This window comes from Geotrypetes seraphini, chromosome 10 (genome assembly GCF_902459505.1).
Source record: "Geotrypetes seraphini chromosome 10, aGeoSer1.1, whole genome shotgun sequence".
Taxonomy (NCBI): domain Eukaryota; kingdom Metazoa; phylum Chordata; class Amphibia; order Gymnophiona; family Dermophiidae; genus Geotrypetes; species Geotrypetes seraphini.
In genome coordinates, this window is record NC_047093.1 from 23,694,852 (window position 1) to 23,718,030 (window position 23,179).

The window sequence follows — 23,179 nt, forward strand, 5'->3', positions numbered from 1 at the left end:
TTTCAGCTCCTAAGTTCTACTGGCAGGAAATATACCGTATTTTTCGCTCCATAAGACGCACTTTTTCCCCCCAAAAAAGTGGGTGGAGCCACTACCCAACCCCCAACCCCTGCCCGTTACCTTATTTAGATCGGTGCCCGCCCCTCGCCCGCTGCCGCCACTGCTGCGACTGGTCGCTCGCTGCAAGTAGAGGAAGGGAAGGGCCAGGCGGGTGCAGCGATTGCACGGCGCCAGCCCGGAAGCCGTACCCCCAACGTCAATTCTGACGTCGGACAGAAGGTCCAGGCGGAAGCCTTCAATTCACGGTTGCGGGCTCTTTCTTCCAACTTGCGTCCCACTTTTAATTTTTGCCTAAAGCTTAGGCTGAACGGGCTGCATTAACCACAACTCAAGCCTCAACTTGCAGTCTGGCACATCTCTATTGATCCACAAATTGAAATTATGTTTCCTCTGATCTCCTTTCAAGAGAAAGTTTATACCCATTTAATCCACCAGCAGCACTTGTCGTCAGTTATTTTGGCATGCAGCCCCTAGCGAGGAGAGTTTACAATAAAGCCCATATGGAATTATTGACAATTCTAATCTTCAAATTAGCAAAGCATGAAAGGGTTGATACAGAGTATTAGCCTCCAAGCTTTCAAGTGTATCATAGCCCCGAAGAGCTCAACCTCTATCCAGCTGATGACTAATTCAAGCTAAGACGGCACAATGCTTGATGAAAGATAAACAAGTAGTCTGCTTTGTCCTGAAGGTGATATACTGTAGTGCACCTTAGCTATCATTAAGCTCAGACAAGTTGAAACTGGGTTTACCTAATACGCTATTGGTTTTTTGCGGACTGATTTGGCAGACATATGGCCTTTCCGGTGTTCATCTGTCAAAAGTTTACACAGAGGACAGCCAGAAGCTGGAAGTCCCAAGCCCACGATTGTTTTGCAATTCATTATCTTGATATTAGTTATCAGTGTAGCTCTGCATATATCCATGGCTGAAAAGAAAATTCAGGCTAAAATCACACAGAATGCCCAAGGACTCCCTCTTGCTACACTATAGTCTCTGATCTCAGAAGAAATAATGGATCTGGCCATTCAGGCTCACCTTCTGATAAGTGCACAGATTCTGAATTCAGAGGCACATAACAGAAATTAATTTCACGGATGGCTCAGATGCATGCAATGCAATCAATGGATTGTAACATTATTTTATTCACCTTTTCAACGTAAGAATCAGATTTTCTGTGATACATAAGAAATCTTTTAAGCTATTTTTCCAAGAAAATGCCAGCTGCAAATTTGGGGGCCCTTTTACTGATCTAAAAAAATTGGCCTGCGCTATCCTGAGCGCTGGTCTTTCCCGAGCGCCGAGACCACATTTAGTAAGGCAGTGAGGCCCAAATTCTGCAAACGACGCCATTGTTGGCGGCCACCTTCAAAGCGGCCACCGATCACGGGCCAATCACGCAACAGTGTCGTTTATAGAATCGCGGCTTCAGGAAAGATAAACGCTGGAAACATCGGCCGGAGTTTTCAGAGCCTACATTCCCGGCGCCTACCTTTTGTGCGAATTGCGCTTATGGATAGGTGCTGTGCGATGCCTACAAGATAGTCGCTTTACGGTGCCTAACGCCACTGCTGATGCCGGTAAGCATCTCGAATTTTGTTTAAGACCACTTTTAAATGGCATTTTGCATTTAACTTAGACGCCGGTAGGGCGCCTACCAGCGTCTAAGTTAAGGTGCTGTTTATAGAATATGGGCTAACCATGTGGTAATCAGTTAACACATTTTGATGCAGCTTACTAACTGAATAGCACAGAAAAAGCCTTCTCTCTGCTCCAGACGGTCGAAATCAACTTCGAGACTAATTGAGGAAAGGAATCTGAAAGTGCACTATAAAAAGACCAGTAGGGCTGCTGTATCAAAGGATCACACTTAACGACGTCACATAACTTAGATGTACTGATTTAGGCCAGCTAAAACCAGGCCTACACGCTTGCACTTAAGCCGTGTGCAGATCGGGTGTAGTCTATAACAATGTGCATAACTTTAAAGAATGCCCATGGATTCGCCTACAGTTTGCCCCTGGCCACACCCCCTTTTTAAATTCATGCACTACAATTGGCGCATACATTTTATAGAATCATGCTTTCTGAGTTGCGTGCTTAACTTTTAATTAGTGTCAATTAGCGTCAATGAGGTATCAATGGCCAATTATTGGTACAGATTAAGCCAATTAATCGACTTGTGCATGCAAATTGTCTGTGCACACAATTTAAGGCACCATATACAAAATTTGGTGATATAGAGATAAATACATCACATACACAAAGACATTAAAATGACTTTTAGCTGATTCATTTTTTTCCTCATGTCTATAATTAATCATTTTTATTTGGCTTTGGTTATGAAACCACACTGCAATCATTGCTCCAGTTCTTTGGTAGACTCGTGATTTTTGTTCATGAATAATAAAACATTGGATTAGTTAGATCTACTGGCCAGATTAGAAGCCAGGTAAATACAATGCTACAAAAAGCACCCTCAAAATTATTCTTAAAGTAGAGGAACAATTACTTTTGGCAGAGAAAGTCCATGCCAATAATTAGTAACATCCAACTGAAGGGACATTTGTATGTACCTCCTCCAAACTAAAATTTGGCCTTAATGCAATTACAGTAGTACCTTGGATTACGAGTATAATCCGTTCCAGGAGCATGCTCGTAATCCAAAATGCTCGTTTATCAAAGTGAGTTTCCCCATAGGAAATAATGGAAACTCGCTTTGATGCGTTCCCCCCCCCCCCCGAGAACCGGCATTGCTCCCCTCGAAGGCCCCCCCTCTGCGATCCGGCACCCCCCCTGCGATCCGGCACCCCCCTAACTCGATCCGACCCCCCCACCCACCACGATCCGACCCCCACCCCCCCACCCCCGACACGATTGAGCACCCCCCGACACGATCCGACATCCCCCCCCGACACAATTAGGCACCCCCCCCGCCGCTTCTTACCCTCATCTGGGCACTCTTGAAGATCGGCCTCCTCATCTGCTGGGCCTTGAGCATCTGAGCATGCTCAAGGCCTGCGAGTTCACGTTCACGTTCAGAACGTGAACTCGCAGGCCTTGAGCATGGTCAGATGCTCAAAGCCCAGCAGACGAGGAGGCCGATCTTCAAGAGTGCCCAGATGAGGGTAAGAAGTGGCGAGGGGGTGCCCAATTGTGTCAGGGGGGGGTGTCGGATCGTGGCGGGGGGGTGCCCAATCGTGTCGAGGGGGTTGGATCGTGGCGGGGGGGGGATGCCGGTTCGAGGCAGGGGGGTGCCGGATCGCAGGGGGTGGTGCCGGATTGCGGGGGGGGGGGGGGTGTGCTCGTAAATCGAGCCATGCTCGGTTTCCGAGGCACCGATTTTGCAAATGTTTTGCTCATCTTGCAAAACACTCGCAAACCGGTGCACTCGTAAACCGAGGTACCACTGTAATTGTAAAGGCATACTTTCTGAAGAAGAGCTGGGACCTCAGTAGACCAAAGCAAAAATCAACCTCACTCATCAGGGTTTGATTAAATACTAGGATGGTAGCAAAACGTGCTAACTCTATATGTCGATATATTACTTTAAATTCAACTGTTAATAAAATAATACAGAATCAACAGCGTGTAAATCTTTTTACTTATCCTTTATTGCAGTATCATTTGCATGCCCCATCATTTGCATGCCCCGACGGGACCCGTTTCGCCTAAACAGAGCAGCTCCAGCCCCTAAGCAAAGAGGATGCCTTAATAAGTGCTCCTTGTTTGAACCCTTGAGAAAGCCTGTTTAAGCGAAACGGGTCCCGTCGGAGCATGCAAATGATGGGGCAAGCAAATGATACTGCAATAAAGGACAAGTAAAAAGATTTGCACGCTGTTGATTCTTTATTATTTTATTAACAGTTGAATTTAAAGTAATATAGCGACATATAGAGTTAGCACGTTTTGCTACCATCCTATTCTTTAATCAAACCCCGATGAGTGAGGTTGATTTTTGCTGTGGAGTTTTCTTTTTTACCTCACTTTCTGTCTTCATTTTTTTGCTTTAGTGACTACCTCAGTAGACTAACCAAAATATTTCATTTCAAAGATGCTAGTGCATTCATCTTCTTAAATTATTGGCAAATACAAATAGTAATACATTTTGTTGACTTAAATCAGTTACACCGGTATTTGTTTTATAGATTCAGGTTAATGGACACTCTCAGCTGCATTGTACTGAGAAATAATTGCATTCATCTCATTGAATTGGCAATCGTTGTGCAGCCAAAAAGGTTCATCTGTCTAACTTTAAATCATCTGTAAACAACTGAAATAATAAGATAATACGTTACACTGGTCCTTGGTTAAAAAACAAAGCTTACCCTTACTAAGGACTTTATGTTCTTCTCTGGAGAATTGCTGATCTCAGATGGGAAGACTGGATGGACCATTTGGCCTTTATCTGCCATCATGTTTCTATAACCATAAAGTTCTATGATGTCACAATGCAGGTGCAAAGAGCCTTAGCCAATAGGGAAAGGAGGAGATAGTGGATGCTGCAGATGGGCCATTTGGTTTCTATAACCATAAAGCTCTATGACCTCGTAATGCAAATGTTGAGAGCCTTAGCCTATAATCACAAAGTTCTATGACCTCACAATGCAGGTGTAAAGAGCCTTAGCCAATAGGGAGAGGAGGAGATAGTGAATGCTCTGGATGGGCCATTTGGCCTTTATCTGCCATCATGTTTCTATGTTTCTATAACCATAAAATTCTATGACATCACAATGCAGGTGTAAAGAGCCTTAGCCAATAGGGAGAGGAGGAGATAGTGAATGCTCTGGATGGGTCATTTGGCCTTTATCTGCCATCATGCTGCTATCTATGTTTCTATAATACCAGGTCACTAAACTTTAAAACAGTGTGCTATGCTGGGACTCTCTGCTGTGGCTTTGTAAATGGGGCCCAGTGTTAGTTCACCCGAATACATGATAGGACCTGAAAATGGGATTGTTAACTCATGAAAACTAGTCAAAAAATGCTGCAGTAAAAAAAAGTATCAGCTTGTAGTGTTTATTTTAGAAGCACCTGAAAATGTCTGTATCAAAGCCATAATCAAACCAGAAATTTAGATGTTCTTCTGGTTCAATTATGATGTTGAGCTAGATCTTTTCTTGAGATGTTTTTGGTAAACATATCAACTCAGTCTTAGATGTCATATCAAAAATGCCCTCTTGTATCTTTCAAGGATATGCATGCAAAAAAAAAAAAATGTCAGTTTCTTTGGGGATATTCTTTTGATTTTTATTGATTTTTGATTTTTATGTGGCTTTTGTTGCTTTTCTGTGAATATTTTGTAATGCACATTTGACATTTTTTAGCTGTAAAATTCGACTGTGCGTGTGTTTGTTTATTAATATGTTATAAATTAATCTTGGGTGCACTTTTTAAAGAATCAAACAAACTGAAAGTGTACTAACAAATGGTTCATAGACAATGGCGCGAAAGACAAAAGCGCACGCCGACAATTGAGCGCAGCACACGCCGCCGCACTGCTCTAAATTACAGTTTTTAGGGGCTCCGACGGGGGTTTTTGTTGGGGAACCCCCCCAGTTTACTTAATAGACATCGCGCCGGCGTTATGGGGGGTTTGGGGGGTTGTAACCCTCCACATTTTACTGTAAACTGAACTTTTTCCCTAAAAACAGGGAAAAAGTGAAGTTTTCAGTAAAATGTGGGGGTTTACAACCCCCACACACCCCCACAACGCAGCGCGATGTCTATTAAGTAAAGTGGGGGGTTCCCCCTCACGCCCCCCCCGTCGGAGTGCTAAAAACAGTAATTTAGAGCGGCGCGGTGGCGCGCGCTGCGCTCAATTGTCTGGGCGCGCCTTTGTCCCGGCGCGCTTTTGACCTGACACCCTAACAAATGCATATCCCTCATATTGTCTAGTAAACTGTTGTTTGCCAGAGTATACTCTGTAATGGAAAAATATCTCTTGTTTATAGTTTATTGAACGTGCTTTAAAATATTTCAGAAGCTTGAATTAAGAAGAATGAGAAATTAGAAGCTCATTTGCATACATCTTTCACACAATGCCACGCAGCAAGAAGAACTGCACTACCGCTTTCTGTCTATCATTTTCAAGCTCCAGCAGTCAGATCTAGATGGTTTCTCCTTTCTCACGAAAACCGCGTGTTATATTTGCTGACATCAATATCCTTCAGTGAGCAGTGAAAGTAAAAAATGTTCATGAAATAAATGTTAAAAACCAAACCACTGAGGTAGCAGAAAAATAGGCATAATCCCTTTCTGTGTCATTATGGGGAGAATTCATCAAAGGGGATCTTTAGCGGTCAGTGTGCACTTAGCATCCATTGATAAATTCTCCCCTATATTGTATCATTTCAGATTTATATTCTGTGGGCATCAAAGAGGTGGAAGTGGTATTGCGATGTGTCAGGATCTGATTATGGGTCAAGGTTATACTAGGAAGAAGTTCAATCACGTAACGCCTTCCTACCGACTCCTGCACTGGTTGCCGATGGAGGTACGTGTGAAGTTTAAGTTCGGCTGTTTATGGTTTAAGATACTTTTCAGCCTAGCCTCCAGATATATATCTGACGTTTTCTCTTTTTCAACCAATCAACATATGAGAAGCTCAAACGTGAATTTCGTTTCCCCCACCGGTTAGAGGATGTAAATTTAAAAGACATCTTCAGCATCTCTTCTCATATCAGGCAGCATTATGGGGTAAAGATCAGAAACAATTACTCCTGCTTGCGAACACCTATGGGGAATTCAGGAAACACCTAAAAACATATCTGTTCCTAAAGTACGTAGGCAGCTACACTGCACAATCTTTCCCCACAACTGATCGCTAAACTTCAACTCTGTTAGTACTACTCAATCTGTAATATTTTTAATCATTGTAAACCGCATAGAACTTCACGGTCCTGCAGTATATAAACTGTTATTATTATTACAGCTCCACACATCGTGAAAGTGTGCTGTGTGTCTTTCCTCCTCTTGAGATGGTGATAAGTCCAGCTCCCCTATAGACAGTCATGACTGCTGTCACAGCTAATCACACCTCTGTCCAGTGGCATATAGTAACATAACATAATAACATAGTAGATGACGGCAGATAAAGACCCGAATGGTCCATCCAGTCTGCCCAACCTGATTCAATTTAAATTTTTTATTTTTTTTTTATTTTTTTCTTCTTAGCTATTTCTGGGCAAGAATCCAAAGCTCTACCCGGTACTGTGCTTGGGTTCCAACTGCCGAAATCTCTGTTAAGACTTACTCCAGCCCATCTACACCCTCCCAGCCATTGAAGCCCTCCCCTGCCCATCCTCCACCAAACGGCCATACATAGACACAGACCATGCAAGTCTGCCCAGTAACTGGCCTAGTTCAATATTTAATATTATTTTCTGATTCTAAATCTTCTATGTTCATCCCACGCAGAAGATTTAGAATCAGAAAATAATATTAAATATTGAACTAGGCCAGTTACTGGGCAGACTTGCACGGTCTGTGTCTGTGTATCTTGCATATCTAGCATATGTGATACCCGGGGCCCATCATTTTTTGACACCCCCCTCATCTATATGAAAAACATGATTTTTAGTAATAATCCACACATCGCACAACATGAGTGTACCCAGGAGGTAATTAGTCCCAATTTCCAACAGATTGAAAATAAACTTATCCATCATTCAGAAGAATTGGGAAAATTAGAATTGGATAGGACTTCTTCTAATAATTTACTTGAAAAGATTCAGCAGGATATGGTTTTCAATAAAACAACTCCAGGAAACTATAATTAAAGACAATTTGAATCTTAGAAGAAAAGTGGAGTCCTTAGAGAATCAGGCACGTAGTAATAATTTGAGACTGATAAACTTTCCAAGGATAACCATGGTAACTCCTAGAGGCATGCTTATGAGATATTTATCAGAAATTTTGGAAATACCGGAAGGTAATCTTCCATCGTTTGCTCAACTTTATTATCTCCCCAGTAAAACTCTGCATCAACATCAACCTGAGCCTACTGAAGGACAAGTATTGAATATTACTGAGATTTTGGAGAAGTCAGATAAGGAAGTGGTAACACCTGCAACATTAGTAGCTACTTTGGCTCTCTCTATTGATAAATCTTGATTATTGAGACTATTTCTAAAGAATAAACAAAAGGAATTTCTTGATTGTAAAATTCAAATGTTCCCTGATGTTACAAGGGAAACGCAAAAACGTAGACGTGATTTCCTTCTTTTGAAACCTGGGGTCATCTCATTAGGGGCTACATTTTACTTGAGACATCCTTGTAAGTGCATTGTCCATTCCATTCAATTAAATATGTATTCTTTGAACCTCAACATTTGACTAATTTTCTGGCAATGTCCCGTCTGGACAAAGAAAAAACTCAAGGTTAAGCTCTAAAGAAAATAGTAACTTCCTTCCCGATTTATAGGAATAGCATTACTTCTTTGATTGTTTTCTTAATGTTTTTGCACAATTAATTCTTGGATCCAATGAGGACTTGGGCTAATTTTACCATAATTTTACTTAATATTGTTAAGTATGGATTTATATGATTGTAATATGTTGTGGTTAAATTTGCTTTCTGTACAAGTTTACTTGACATAATATTGAAATCAATAAAAATACTTAAATATATATAAAAAAGAGTATACCTAGGAAAAGGTAGTATTTTATTTACTGCAGTGAGCAATGGAACATCAATACACATTGTAAAATTAAACAAACCAGAGTGGTACAGACTGATCCCGCACAGTCAATGCTAACAGAGAACCATGTCTTTCGTACACACAGAACACAGAAAACACCTATGCCCAGAATGGAATCTGTGATCACAATGGGGGGAGTTTACAAAACTGCACGAATTTTAGCATCGGCCCTGGTGGTAACAGCTCTGACACTCATAGAATTCCTATGAGCATCAGAGCTGTTACCGCTGCGGCCAGCCTTAAAAACCATGCTATGGTTTTGTAAAATGAGGAGGGGGGGGGAGATAAAGTAGAAACAGGTAGACAAAAGTTAAACTGAACCACCAAGAAGCTGGACTCTGCATACAATGCAACACCATAGAAACAGAAACAGCGATGCATGTCCCCTAATAGTGTGCAAAATATAAAGATAGCAGATGTAAATTTGAAAAAATGAGAAACAGTAATCATCACTTTACAAATGAACAACTAAACCACCCCCCCCCCCTTTTATGAAGTCGTGTTAGACTTTTTTATCACCGGCCGTGACAGTAAAAGAATTCCTATGAGTTTCGGAGCTAATATCACCATGGCTGGCAATAAAAAAGCCTAATGCGGCTTCATTAAAGGAAGCCAAAAAAGAGGGGGGGGGGGGAGAGAAATAAAATAAAAAATGGAAAATAAGATAAACCATTTTGGACTAATACATTTTTCAATTAGCTTTCAGAGACTAAAACCTGTTTTCTCAGATCAGTAAAGTATACTGCTGTACTGACCTGAGGGGTTTTGGTCTCTGAATTAGTCAAAAATGTATTACAATTAGTCCAATAAAAAGATAACCTTATTTCCATTTTCTATTTATTAATATTTATCAACACAGCTATAATACTACTTTATCCTAAAGCAAAAAAATAAATAGAAATTTTTTTTCTACCTTTGTCTTCTCTGGTTTTTGCTTTTCTCATCTTCTTGTCACTCTCTTCCTTCCATCCACTGTCTTCCCTCGCTCTGCCCCTTCTAAATGGCATATTCTCTCCTTCTATGCCCCTTCCATACACTGTTTGCCTCCCCCTTCCATCTCTCCCTCCACCCCCATTGGTTTGGCATCCATCTTCTCCCTTCCCTTCCTTCCCCTCTCCCAATGGTCTGGCATCTCTCTCCTCTCCTCTCCTTCCCTATCCCACACCCCCATGGTCTGGCATTTCACTCTCTCCTCTTCTCTCCTTCCCTTCCCTCTCCAACACCCCACCCCCATCGTCTGGCATTTAACTCTCTCCTCCCCCTTATCTTTCCTTCTCTTTCTTTGTCTTCTTTCTCATTTTATTTTCTGCATCTCTCTAGATTAAATTCTTATTATCCAGTCTTCAATTTCTTTTTTCAGTGTGTCTACCTACAACTTGCCACCTCTTTCCCTCACTGCCTCCAGTATTTCACTAACTCTATTCTCTTCCCCCCATCCAGTATGTGCCCTTTTTTATTTATCTCCTCTTTCCATCATGTGCCTTCTTTCTTTACCCCTTCCATCCAGCATCTTTTCCTCTCAATGTCCACTTCCAACCTCTATCTCCTCTCTCCACTTCCATTCAGTGTCTACTACCCTCTTTCTCTCCTCTCCATGTCCTTCCTGTATCTGTTCCTCTCGTTCTCTCTCCCATCCCCACTTCCATCCAGCATAGCCTCCACCTCTCCCCTTCTCACTAACATTCAATGTCAGCCCTTTCTATCTCTCCATTCACTCCTCTTCCATCAGCATCTGCCCCCTTTCTCTCTCTCCAACCCAATTCCATCAAGTATCCTTCCCCCTCCTGTCTCTCTCCCTCTCTCTGCATACCAATTTCATCAGCATCTGCCCCCTTTCTCTCCCTCTACCACCCTTCCATACCAGTACCCTCTCCCTTCTCTCTCCCTCCACCCCAATGTCATCCAGTATCTTGCCCCCTCACCTCCTCACCACTGCTGTATGCTTCTCCACCAGCAACAGCAGCTATAAACTTAAATGCAGTTATCATGGGACCTTGCTGCACCTCTCTGTGACTGCCAGCTCTGCTCCAGAATAAGGAAGTGACGTTGGAGGGGGTAGACTGGCAGCCACGGGGAGGTGAAGGAAGGTCCCGAGATGACTGAATTTAAAGTTTACTGGTATTATTAGAGAAAGGGATGATAAACAAGACCAAGAATATTATAATGCTTCTGTATTGCTCCATGGTGCGAGCTCACTTTGAGTATTGTGTTCAGTTTTAGTCACTGTATTTCAATAAAGATATAGTGGATTAGAAAAGGTTCAAAGAAGAGCGACCAAAATGATAAAGGGGATGAAACTCCTCTCATATGACTAAGGCTAGGGCTCTTCAGCTTGGAAAAGAGAAGGATAATGGGGGGGGGGGGGGGATATGATTGAGATCCACAAAATCCTAAGTGGTGTAGAATGGGTAAAAGTAAGTGAAACCATTTTTTTAGTGTTTCAAAAATTACAAAGTCTAGGGGACACTCAATGAAATCAAGGGAAGGGGAAAATGACTGGAACTTGTACACTGCCTTTTTTGTAGTTTTACAAGCATACTCAAAGCAGTTTACATACCGGTACTTCAAACATTTTTCCCTTTCTTTGTTGGCGGACTCACAATCTATCTAATGTCATGGGGCAGTGGAGGATTAAGTGACTTGCCCAGGGTCACGGGGAGCAGCGTGGGGTTTGAACCCACAATCTCAGAGTGCTGACGCTGTAGCTCTAACCTCTATGCCACACTCTTACTTCGAAATACTTTTAAAACAAATAAGAGGAAATATGTTTTTCACTTCATGAATAGTTAAGCTCTGGATCTCATTGGAAGAGGATGTGGTAACAGCGGTTTGCGTTGTGGATTTAAAAAAAGGTTTGGACAAGTTCCTGGAGGAAAAGTCCATACTCTGCTATTGAGACAGATATGGGGGAAGCCACTGCTTGCCCTGGGATTGGTAGCATGGAATGTTGCTACTATTTTGGTTTCTGCCAGTTAGGAATAGCCACACTGGGTCAGACCAAGGGTCCATCTAGCTCATACCTGCTTCCAAAAGTGGCCAACCAAGGTTACAACTATCTTCACCACAATGACCACCTTTTAGTAAAGGGGAGGGGACTTGATATACCACCTTTCTATGGTTACAATCAAATTTTTGTATCAGGGGAATGGAGGGTTAAATGATTCCCCCCCTCCACCCAGTCAAAAGGAGCTGCAGTGGGAACTGGACCCAGTTCCCCAGTTTTCAGGCCATTGCTCTAACCATTAACCTACCATTGGCGCAGGTCCTTGTAAGCTACTTAGCACAGCTTGGTAAAAGAGCCATTTAATTTGCCGGATGGATATACAAGGGGGACAATTGGTGATTGCAACAGCGGAGCAGTATTTCAGGAACCAGACATCAGAGTATTTTGGGGGGAAGGGTTACAGAAACTTCAGACACAATGTGCCAAGTGTGTTGAACTTAAGGGTGAATATGTGGAGTAACTTGTAAGTTTCATGGCTCCACATCATTCTCTTCTTGGCTGGGCTGAGAACCTTTCAGCGGCCCCTCGTATTGTGATGTCATAGTGCCTCATTCCACCAATGCCTAAGAGCCAACCTCATCGGTGATGTTACAATAACTCGGCTTCCCTATTCTTGTGCCCATTTATTAGATGCGTTTGCCTCGTTGAAATGAAAAGTGTCAAGAAAAGTGTGGAATAACTTGTAAGTTTCATGGATCCATGTCATGTCCTTGGTTGGGCTGAGAATCTTTCAGCAGGTCCCTCGTATCATCGGTATGTTTTCATATCAGCTATAATAATAATAATAAACTTTATTCTTATATTAGTCTTTAAGCCCATTACATTAACGGGTGCTAGAATAGATGTGTCTGTCTGTCTTTCTTTGTCTCTCTCTCTCTCATTGGCCGCTATCTTTCTTTCTGTCTCTCTCTCTCTCTTTGGCCGCTGTCTATTTGTCTTTCTTTCTTTCTGTGTCTCTCCTTGACCACTGCCTGTGTGTCTTTCTGTCTCTCTCTCTCTCCTTGGCCGCTGTCTGCCTGTCTTTCTGTCTCTCCTTCTCACCTTGGCCGCTGTCTTTCTGTGTGTCTCCCTCTGTCGCTCTCTGTGTGTGTCTGTCTTTCTGTCTCTTTTTCTCTCTCTCCTTGGCTTCTGTCTGCCTGTCTTTCGGTCTCTTCCTCTCTCCTTGGTCGCTGTCTGTCTTTCTGTGTGTCTGTCTGTCTTTCTGTCTCTCTCTCTCTCTCTCCTTGGTCGCTGTCTGTGTGTCTGTCTCTCTCCTTGGCCGCTGTCTGTGTGTCTTTCTGTCTCTTTCTCGTTGGTAGTTTTGTGTTTGTCTGTCTTTCTGTCTCTTTCTTTCTCTCTCTCTCTCCTTGGCTGCTCTCTGTGTATCTTTCTGTCTCTTTCTGTCTCTTTCTCCTTGGCCGCTGTTTATGTGCCTTTCTGTCTCTTTCTCTTTCTCATTGGCCGCTGTGTGTCTGTCTGTCTTTCTGTCTCTTTCTTTCTCGTTGGCCTCTGTCTCTCTATCTCCTTGGCCACTGTCTGTGTGTCTGTCTGTCTTTCTATCTCTTTCTATCCTTGGCTGCTATGCTGTCTGTGTATGTTTCTGTCTCTTTCTCTTTCTCTCTCTCTCTTTCCTTGGCCGCTGCCTGTGTGTCTTTCTGTCTCTCTCTCTCTTTGGCCACTGTCTGTCTTTCTATCTCTTTCTCTCTCTCTCTCCTTGGCCGCTGTCTTGTCTGTCTCTTTCCTTCCCTCTCTCCCATTCCCTGCCTGCGCCCCGCTCTCCTTCTTTTAACTGCCCCCCCAGCCCATCCCACCCCCTCTGCAGCAGCGCCACCAACCTCCAACAAATCCTCATACTCGACCCGGAAATTCACCCAGAGGGGAGAGTGGAGGCAGAGGAGAAGGCTGTGTGACCACGGAGCGGCAGTAGTTGTGGCCTTCCCTCCCCTAGCTCCGTAGCTCGGTCGCTGCCGCCGCCACCTCCTTCTCTCCCCGATGTCGGCTCCCAATGTGCAAACGCGCCGCACATGCGCCACACTCTGCAACATTTCTCTGCCGACCACAGAGCGACGAACGCACGGAGCCACAAAAATTGAAGTGCGCATGTGCGCTAAGGGTATTATTATCTTAGATACCGCCCTACCATAAAGTTCTAGGTGGTTCACATCAAAGAACTGTACAATCAGTGAACATACATATAACAGGGGATACAAGAAAATTCATGTTACAAATTTGTCAAACAAGTAGGTCTTCAGGAGCTTGCTAGAGACATAGGATTCCTTTAAGTAGAGACACGATCTTTTCCGTCACAGCCCCTCAAATCTGGAATTCACTCCCAATCAATATCAGGGGAAAAAAATTACTTAGTAAGTTTAAAAGTCTCCTGAAAAGCTGGCTCTTTAAGGACGCTTTTAATTGAATTATGCAAATTTTATATATTCGGGATGCTTGCTAGAGCACTAGTAACGCTGATAAGTGAAAATCGAGCGGGTAACCTTTCCCCCATCCTATTGTTTCATCACCCTGCCCTTTTATTTTGGTTTACAAATTGTATTTAACCCTGTATTTATTTTTTACCTTTTGTGTTTGATTGGTCTACAGTTCTATTAACCATCTGGTTTGATTAATGTGTTTGTTTTTTTTATTTTACCCCAATTTTATCATTATTTGTAAATCGCATTGAATTGCGATTTTGCGGTCAAATCAAATTTTGATTAAACTTGAAACTTTTACTAAGGTGCGCTAGCGGTTTTAGCGCGCGCTTAGCGTGCGCTACAATACCGCACGCGCTAAACGCTAACGCCTCCATAGAGCTTGCGTTAGTATTTTTCGTTTAGCGCGTGGTTAGCACGCGCTAATCTTCAGCGCAGGCTAAAAAAACGCTAGCGCACCTTAGTAAAAGCAGACCATAATATGTGTGTGCCTGAGGAATCAAAACGCTTAACCAAGAATTCATTTTTCCTAACAGAAAGGCAAATGTATTTTCCAAAAACCTCTTATAACGACAAGCTTTTATAGAAGGATATATGAACATGCAATTTTTCCGGGGGGGGGGAGGGGGTTGTTAGCATTATGTAACTTAGGGCTCCTTTTATAAAGGTGCGCTAGGGCCTTAACGCGCAGAATGGCGCACGCTAAAATGCCATGCACGCTAGCCGCTACCGCCTCCTTTTGAGCAGGCGGTAATTTTTCGGGTAGCTAAAAATGTCTAGCACACCTTTGTAAAAGGAGCACTTAAATTGGGAGACACAACACCCTTTCTATGCGATCCTAATAGGAAGTAAACCCTTTTCTTTTATCAAGTGCTCATAGTTTGACTTCAGAACATGTCTTGGCAGAACAACCAATTCATGAGCTATCACAGGTCTCATGAATTGGTTGAACTGACAAGACATGTTCTAAAGTCAAACAACTATGAGCACTTGAGGTTATTATTATTATTATTATTATTAAGTTCTTATATACCGCCATACCCAAAGAGTTCTAGGCAGTTCACATCAATTAAATTAGGATCCGGTCTGAACACGGATTTACAAAATTTTGTTGGAATTACAAGCAACGAGGAAGGAAGTATTGGGGTTATAGCAGAAGTTTATCATAGTTGGATTGGAAGAGATGAGGGAGGGAGAGGGAACCAAGGGAGGGGAGGGGGAGAGAAAGGAGGGGGTGGGGCGGGAATTGGATTGTTGCGGGGAATAAGGGAGCTCAGAACGGTTTTACATGAATTTATTCAGATACTCAAGCATTGTTCCCTGTTTGTCCCGGTGGGCTCACAGTCTTTCTAATTTACCTGGGGCAATGGGGGGATTAAGTGACTTGCCCAGGGTCACAAGGAGCAACATGGGTTTGAACCCACCACCCCAGGGTGTTGAGGCTGTAGCTTTAACCACTGCGCCACACACTCCCCAAAGAAAAAAAAAAGATAAAAGGAAAGGGTTTACTTCCTATTAGGATCGCATAGAAAGGGTGTTGTGTCATAGACTTAAATTGGGAGGACAGGTATCCTGGAGCCAGACCAGAGTCTTAAAACAAAGGCGAACAAATTTAAACAGAATTCTTGCCACAAATGGCAACCAATGAAGACGTTGATAAAATGGGCTCACATGATCGTATTTTTGTAACCCAAAGATCAAACGAACCGCAGTATTTTGTATTACTCGTAGTCTATTTAAAGTTTTTTTAATGAGATGCCAAATAAAAAATATTACAATAGTCAAGGGCAGATAGGATTAAAGACTGGACCAATAGCCTAAAAGAAGCTAGGTCCTGGAGGGCGAAAATAGTTTTCCTACTGATAAGTAACAAGAAATTGTACATAAATATTCAAGAAGTTATACACCACAGATCTATGAAAATCCACCAGACATGCTTTGGGAAGAAAATCTAAGAAATGCTAAGAAAAACAAAAGAAGAATGTGGATGAATTGCTAGGGAATCCTCAGCTCACGACCGCTCCATCTATAATTGATCGGTATCTCAATCAGACCACGCTATTTTTCAAACCTAAAGGCTACACGGTCCTTGATAATTTACACGTGAGCAAAAAAGGAGAGAATGAAAAAAGACTCTTGTTACGGCAAACATAAATAGAGATTTAATCTCTTCCCTCTAGAGGATAAACAAAGAGATAATGTGGTGTCCATTATTGTATCCTCTGAGAACAAACAGGAAATTCAAGAAATAGATTACAGGCACATATCACTAAAAAGAACAGACTGTATATGCCTAATCTCACCTTCAAAGGGCAATGGACCCTAATAAGAAAACATAAAATCTGTGTTAGGAGCCGCTTCAGGAAATGAGACACAGTGAGTGATGAATCAAATTCTGCTGCATTATAAGAAAAATTCCTGTGATTTTGCCCTCAGCATTCTCCTATAGAAATTAACAGAATATGATCACGGAGAATGCATATGACTGCCCCTCAAATACTGTGTACAGTTCTGGTCGCCGTATCGAGTCGGAAGAAGATATCTATGTCCAGCTCTCTTCTTATGTAATCCGCTTTGAACCGCAAGGTACAAGCGGAATAAAAATCACTAATGTAATGTAATATCTTCTACCTCAAGGGACCCTCGACCACCAGGGGGCATCCACTGAAAATCAGGGGAGGGAAGTTCCATAGCAACTCCAGAAAATACTTCTTCACTGAAAGAGTAGTGGATCATTGGAACAAACTCCCACTGCAGGTGATTGAGGCCAACAGTGTGTCAGATTTTAAGAGAAAATGGGATATTCACATGGGATCCCTAAGGGAGTGAAACCAGGGGGCGGGTATTTGGAATGGGCAGACTTGGTGGGCTATAGCCCTTTTCTGCCGTCTTTTTCTATGTTTCTATCTCAAAAAAATGATATAGTGGATTTGGAAAGGATACAGAGAAGGGCAAAAAAAAAAAAAAAAAAGATAAAAGGGATGGGACGACTTCCCTATGAGGAGAGGCTAAAGCGGCCAGGGCTCTTCAGCTTGGAGAAGAGACGGCTCAGGGGGTGATATCATAGAGGTCTATGAAATAATAAGTGGAGTGGAAAGGGTAAATGTAAAAAGAAAAGGGTAAAATTAAAGGGCGTAATTTGAGGTTACAGGGAGGGAGACTCAAGAGCAATGTTAGGAAATTCTTCTTCACGGAGAGGGTGGTGGATGCTTGGAATGCCCTCCCGAGGGAAGTGGTGGGGAGAAAGACGGTGATGGAATAAAAAAAAGTGTGGGATAAAAATAGAGGATCTCTAATTAGAAAATGAGGATGTAAATTAAAGAACTAAGGCCAGTATTGGATAGACTTGTATGGTTTGTGTCCCCTATATAGTGATTCGGAGTTAGATGGGTTGGGGTGGGCATCAATGGGAACTCCACTAACTTGGAACATGAGGATGTTACTGGCCAGACTTTACGGTAGATATCCTGCAATCAACGGGATGGTTGGATAGGCTGGAGTGAGCTTGGATGGCAACTTCAGCACTTGGAACCTAGGACAGTATTTCTGTAGGATATCCACAATGAATATGCATGAGAAAGATTTGCCTGCACTGCCTTCTTGGTAGACAAATCTCTCTCATGCATATTCATTGTGGATATCCTGAAAACCTGGCCTGCGAGTAGATCTCGAGGACTGGACTTGGGCAGCCATGCTCTACAGTAATAATTGATTTATTTTTGTCTCATGTTTTGCTGCAGAACAGCTCTCCAAGCGTGTTACATTGTGCTGAAGAAACCCCCCCCCCAAAAAAAAAACCAAAAATTAAAAAAAAAAATTATGTGGAGCGACGATGTTCCTAAATGGACTTTATTTGAAAGTGTCAAAGTTCCAAAGGTACACTGAAATCATCCACATAAAATAATTTCATCCACATAAAAATAAATTCATCCACATAAAAATAAGTTATCCTTTTCTATTGCAAATGCAAGCAGTGTCTCATTTCCAGCTCACCACACAATTGTTTCCCATGTATTCACCTTTATAGGACCCCCAGGGACCCCTGAAGAAGACTTTTTGTCGAAACACGGACCGTGTTGGGTCCTGTATCTCTAGCGGACTAGGTCCTTTAAGGCTTTTATGTGGATAACTTATTTTTATGTGGATGAATTAATTTTTATGTGGATGAAATTATTTTATGTGGATGATTTCAGTGTACCTTTGGAACTTTGACACTTTCAAATAAAGTCCATTTAGGAACATCGTCACTCCACAGAATTTTTTTGGGTTTTCTTTGGATTTTCTTCCCTGTGGATATTTTGGGGTCAGTTCCTTTTGTTTTTACATTGTGCTGAAGATACATTCACCATGTAAAATAGCAAAATTCAAAAATAAAACCTCAGCCCCTTACTTCCCCTTTCAGATCATCCCATCTTTCCCAAAAGAAGCCAATTTAATCACTACTAGTAATTAACAATGTCATTTTACCCCCTCCCCCTTTTACAAAACCATGCAAGCGGTTTATAGCAGCAGCCAGTGTGCCAAATTCTCTGTGCTGCTCCGACGCTCATAGGAACACTAGGAGCATCAGGGCAGTACAGAGCATTCAGCGTGCGGGCCAGCGCTAAAAACTGCTTGCATGGTTTTTGTATGTGACTTGTGCACTGCCAAGCTCTTTTGGACTGTGTGATTAATAAATATTGAAAATAAAAGTGAAAAATAAAATACATTAAATACAAGTCTCTTTATTATAGCCCAGTCCTTGAGAAGCTTAGAAATATGATTTCTATTCTACATTTAAGTACAGATGCTTTGAAGAAAAAAAAAAAAGCACACATTTATCAAGTCGCTTTGCAAATTCTCCATTTCCCTGTGAATGTCTCTCTAAAATATGTCAGGTTTTATATACTGCAAATGTTGAAACATCAGAACTCATGATAATTAAATCCTCAATCCTAGCTCCGCATTATCAAATCCTCCAATTACGGCATTTATTAGAACTATTTGGAGAGGAAGAGATTCTGTTTGCATAAATTATAATTGTGCACCTAATGATTTCTCATCAAACAATGACAAAAAAAATAATGAAGCATTTGGCCTTAATGTAAAGAGAATAAGAGATGAGAGGCATTTTTATTTTTTGAACCAGTGGTTTCCTCTGGCTTCTTTTCCTTCCAGCTCATTTGGAACCAGAGCCAGGATCTGGTACCATAACTATCTGAGGATTTCCTTCCCACCTCATTCTTATACCTGCTCCCAGCTCAATTAGCCCAGTCATCCTAGTGACAGATGGACTTCCAGAGTCCTGTACTCATCTTTATTACACTATTAAGAACATAAGAACATAAGAGTGGCCGCTGCTGGGTCAGACCAGTGGTTCATCATGCCCAACAGTCTGCTCACGCGGCGGCCCTTTTGGTCAAAGACCACTGCCCTGAGACTAGCCCTACCAGCGTACGTCCTTGTTCAGTAGGAACTTGTCTAACTCTTCTTTGCAATGGTACATTCAGTAGCGTAGTAAGGGGGGGCAGACCGCCCCGGGCGCCATGTCGGTGGGGGTGCTGGTGCCTCTCCGCCCTGCCTGCCATCCCTCACCCCCACCCCGTACTTCTGTCGATCTTCGCTAGCGCGAGCAACTACTCCTATCTGTTGCTTGCACCAGCCTGATTTGTAGGGGTGTTTCCTTCTTCACACCTGAAGGTTAGGCCTCTGACGTCACTAAGCCTGAACTATATTTCCAGCATGAACCATTGTCTGCAAGAAGAGAAAGAAGAAATCATCTTTGCTGTTTATGCCTGCCTGATGCCTGATGCATTCTGGGTATGTACCAGAACTGTACTCTAGTCAAGGACATCCGACTATGCCTACATGCTTAGCCTGTGTGAATCTTGGGAGAGGCTTTGCTTCTGTGCTGTTCTTATCTAACGAAGGCGCCTCTGTTGCCCAGCCTGTGCGAGACTCTATACAGAAAGACTATCCATCCAAGTTCTGTTTCTGGATTGGTCCTGAGAGGTCATCTGATGATAACCAAGAGGAAGGTGCCTAATTAATTAATTATTCTATGCTGAAGTGTAAGGAAGTTTGTATCTTAACATTGGATTCTCTGCACATCTTCCATAATAATTAAGACCTGAAAAGTACCTCTTGTGATTAGCTCTCTTCCAGGGAGTGAAGGAACAGGACTTTTACCCAGACCTGGTTTTCATATCACATAAGGAAATTGTTGCTGACAACCTAATTTACAGCTGTACCAGTGACCGACGGACTTTTATTCCTAATCAAGATAATTCATATCCTCCGCGCTGAGAAAAAGAAGATGACTTCTATCTCCCTAAGTTTGCTAAGGCCTAATCTGATGGTGAGAACAATGGAAATTATCTATATTTTCAGCTGGGGTTAGATAAAAGAATTCTATTGTTGTATGGGATAAGGAAGTGAAGTTCCTGGGGTGATAAGCTATTTTAGATTGCTGATAATCAGGAATTATCCTTATAAGAAATTATCTAGTGTGTGTAAGAATTAGTTACTCATTTATCTAGCAAAAGTTGTGTGATAATTATGTACTGAGTTTCATTATGTATTTGGATATTTTGTGAACAATAATTAGTTATTATTTACTGCTGGCTTATGAATTATATTTTTCTATTTCTATAATAAAATATTTCATATAGCCTTGGTCAGTTTCGTATAAGTAGGCAAAGATTGCTGAATCCGGAAAGGTGTTTATGGTGTATCCTAGATACGAGATATGTGCACGTGACTTTCTCATGTAGCACTACTTTATTACACCCATAAATCTACCTACAGGTTCCCCTCTGAATCATTTCCGGGACATGGGGCCAGGAAGTGATGTCAGAGAGAAATCCAAGCCACTCGAGCTGGTGAAGATTTAGAGGTATGAGGGAAGGGAGAGCATGAGTGTGGAGTGGGGGGCAGGAAGGTGTAGGGAGATGCAGGGGGGCACCCCCACCCTGGGCGCTCCCTACCCTTACTACACCACTGGGTGCATGACATCATTGGTCTTAAATCTAGCCACTAGAGGGGCAATTCTATAACAGGATGCCTCCATAATGCCAAGTTTATTTTATACTTCATATACCACACAAGGACACAGCCATCCGGGCAGTTCACAATCGAATCATACACTCTAAGTAGTTTCCCTATTTGTCCCAGAGGACTCATAATCTAACTAGGGGACTTGGGGTAATGGATGGTTTAGTGACTTGTCCAGGGTCTCAAGGAGTGGTGCTGGGATCCAGTGGCATAGTAAAGGGAGGAAGGGGGCAGTCTACCTCAGGCACCATCTTGGTTGGGGCACTAGCACTTGTCCTCCTCTCTGCCCCCTGCTCCTTCCTTGCCCCCCTCCTTCCATTACTGCTCATGCACACCCCTTCCCTCATGCCACTTTAACATTCACGGCTGCCCAGCGGGAATGAAGTGCAGTAAAGAAAGAATGAAGATACCATCGGCTGATAAGAAATGGGGGCCATGGCTGCTGCAATGGATACTGCCTCGTAGCTTAAACCCAACCACTTTTCTGTTCCAGAGGTGGAGATTTCTGGATCGGAGCGTGCAATGCTGAACATGCGAGCGTAAGAGATTTCAATGTGGTCACCCAGACTTCAACACCTTGACCTGTTAGCATGACCTGAAATATCTGGAGTAACTAAGTCTCCACTGGTCACAGTTTTCTTAGGAGGGCATGGAAACAGTCTTGCCTGAAGTGAAGAGTTTTGCTTCTTTAGGTGCAGTAAGCTCATTACAGGTTGAAACCATAAAGTATATTTGAATGTACAAATGTATAAGAAGAGTATTTGTGTGGATAGGATGTTTGAATAAGGAACAATTTCACCCATACTAATGTAGTCAGATGTTGTAGGGTTGATGACACAGAGTACCGTACCCCTTCTGAATAGGATTGACACACATAGGGGCAAGTCCATGATTCCTTCCCAGAATCAAATGGGGGAGGCTGATGGTGATAATTGTATTAAGCAGGATATAACTGGGGAGGGGGGCATAACCCAATATGTATGAGACACCCCTTGCCTGGGAACCTGAAAAGACACACACACACACATACACACACACATATGTATATATATATATATATATATATATATAAATGAAGCTGAAGGATAGAAATGCTTCAGTTACAGTAAAAATAATATTGCTTGCTTAGCAAATGTTAAAATTTTAAAATAGATGTATGTCACAGCTGCTATTTCCTGTAAGACTGAGAAACAGGTGAGCCCTAGTAGGTCATTATGTCTTAAGTGAACATGTTGTTATCTTCTCTTTTGCTGACAGGGGTAAAACCAATAGCATGTGATAACTAAGTCATAATAGTTGCTAGGGAAAATTACTAATGAAAGAAAACCATGTGACTTGAAACTAACCAATGGAACATTGCTGGAGTATGCAATCTATCATTGGACCTTAATGAAACAATTGTAATTTAATTAGAAGATGTACCAACTACGTATGTTTAATAATGAATTAATTGACGATGGCAATAAAATGGCCTATCACTTGTAATATGTCCTTGGTTGGCTCCCTACCAGTTAGTAGGACACCAAGAACTCCCAAGGCCTTGCATTTTTAAACTATACTTTTGTGTCTGGTCATTTTTTGCTTGGCCTCCTCTAGAGTTGGAGGAAAAGCTGAGGGGGTATGAAGCCTGTAATTATTTAGAGCAAACAGTACTTCAAGTATTTTCCCTATCTGTCCCGTGGGCTCACAATCTATCTAATGTACCTAGGGAAGTGGAAGATTAAGGTGACTTACCCAGGGTCACAGGGAGCAGTGTGGGATTTGAACCCACAACCTTAGAGTGCTGAGGCGGTAGTTCTAACCACTGTGCCGCACTCTTATACAATATAATACCAAAAGTGAGCCAAGTATAGAACAATGAAGCCATTGTGACATCACTGATGAGTTTGGCTCCTAGGCACTGATGGAATGAGGCATTATGACATCAGAGAAAGGAATTGGGACTTGTTTACAGCCACACTCAAAGCAGTTTA